We start from the raw sequence: 2,077 nt of genomic DNA on the forward strand, positions 1-2,077 counted from the left end.
AATATTTAATTCACAACAGCACTGGTAATTCAATATTGCATCATTTTCCTTAAAGAAACATATCAATCCCAGGGAGGTGGATGTCTTGAAAGACTGTGATTAGCAGTTGATTTATCTGTTGTTTCATTTGTTGCCTTACTCATTTATTACTTCCAGGTCACTGAGTCTGATCAAATGATGATGGGAAGCTGATCTTTTAAGATGGGAGTCTCCTGATTTGCCTGAGTGACCTGGTTACACCAATATTGTTCTTTCACATAAGGTACAAACCTTAATATCATTAGTGTGGATATTCACACGAGATGTTATTTTAGGCTAATCTGTTAAATGAAATTTAAAGCAAACCAACTTCCCCAAGCTGATGGGACTATTTCATAGATTAAAATGCTTTTCTGCATATCTCCAGTTGGTCTAAGAAGAAACGATCAAATATGGGCAATGTCCCTTTTTTTTTTACCCTTCTCTTTCTAAGCCATTTTCTGCCCTTGGGATCACCTGAGTAATTCCCACTACCATTTATTTCTGATTAAACAGAATCATTATGTAGTTATGCACTCTTTTCTCGATTATACACCTCTCTGACTATATATAAAGGCATGTGTTTTACTGTGTATATGTAACATATGATCATCGTTTTAAAAAGTCTAAATTGAGAAAGCATTTAAATGATGTTATTAAAGTCACTTAAATACAATGATGCATATTTGGGACTGTTACTGTTTTGGAGAGATATGAAGAATCTAGCTACATATTTATTTAGTAGCATTTACTATGTTCAGTTGAATATGAGTTCTAACACCTGCCATGTAGTGGCAGGTCAATCATAAAGCTTGCTATATAGTGAAAGGTCAATAAATATTTGTTAAAATACTTGCTTATATATGAGCATAAATTTGCATATACATTATTCCAAAGTCTATAAGGTATACTATTATATATTTTTTGAAACTTTATTTGCAACTTTAAAGCAATACAATATTGAGGTAGTCTTAAATTTTTGCATATATGAATTGGAAAACTTGACAGTTGTTCTTATCCTTATCTCTGACAGGGGCAAATATCCTTTACTTGAGAGTTAAAGAGCTTTCAGTTGGATTATATTGATGATGAGATAATTATGTTGTTTTCATTACAGTTTTGGGGTAGAGTGATGCAGGGGGTTTTTCTCTCTAAATTCTAATATAATTCCAAAGATATGGCCTTCTTCTTTTCTTAAAAGAAGCATAGATGCCTGTTGTCCTAGTGATATATGCTACATAATACACCCTTTCAAAAATTAGTGGCTTAAATAACACATTTTGTTTTATTTCTCAATTAAGTAGGTCAGGAATTCAGGTAGTTCTGAAATGAGCTAAATCAGTTAATAAAATCAAATTGCTAGCAAAATAATAATATTAAACAGCTTACTCCATTCTGTTTAAAACTTTCAGCCGGGCTCGGTGGCTCAGCCTGTAATCCCGCCCCTTGGGAGGCTGAGGTGAGTGGATTGCCTGAGCCCGCGGGTTCGAGACCCGTCTGGGCAACTTGGTGAGACCTCATCTCTACAATAAATCAAAAATTAGCCGGGCTTGGTAGCGCGCACCTGTAGTTCCAGCTACTTGGAAGGCTGAGGCGGCAGAATCGCCAGTGCCCAGCAGGTAGAGGCTGCAGTGGCCGGGAGCAGCCACTGCACTTCAGTCTGGGCGACAGTGAGACTCTAACTCAAAAAATAAAAAATAAAAGAAATAAAACTTTCATCTTAGTTACCTGCCTGACCTAAGAATCAATGCTTATGTGTGATTAGAGTAACGTTCGCATGACCACAGACCCCCAGCTTTGTCTCCTTTGGGCAGGTTATGCTGACCGTTGCCTGCTGACTGTTCCAGAACTCCTTTGTCATAGCTTCCATGTAATTGTATGCTTTGTTAGCCAAAATCAAATGTTACTCTTTGACACTTTCATAGTTTGTTCTTATATTCCGTTAGTGACCTAACCAAGGTAACTCCATTGTATAATGATCCTTCCTTGTCTCTATGTAACTATCTTAAACTATATCTTAGTGGCAGAACTTCAGGGACTTTCTGGGCACTGGCTATAC

This window comes from Carlito syrichta, unplaced genomic scaffold, assembly GCF_000164805.1.
Source record: "Carlito syrichta isolate Samal-C Ts95f unplaced genomic scaffold, Tarsius_syrichta-2.0.1 Scaffold309246, whole genome shotgun sequence".
Classification (NCBI taxonomy): Eukaryota; Metazoa; Chordata; class Mammalia; order Primates; family Tarsiidae; genus Carlito; species Carlito syrichta.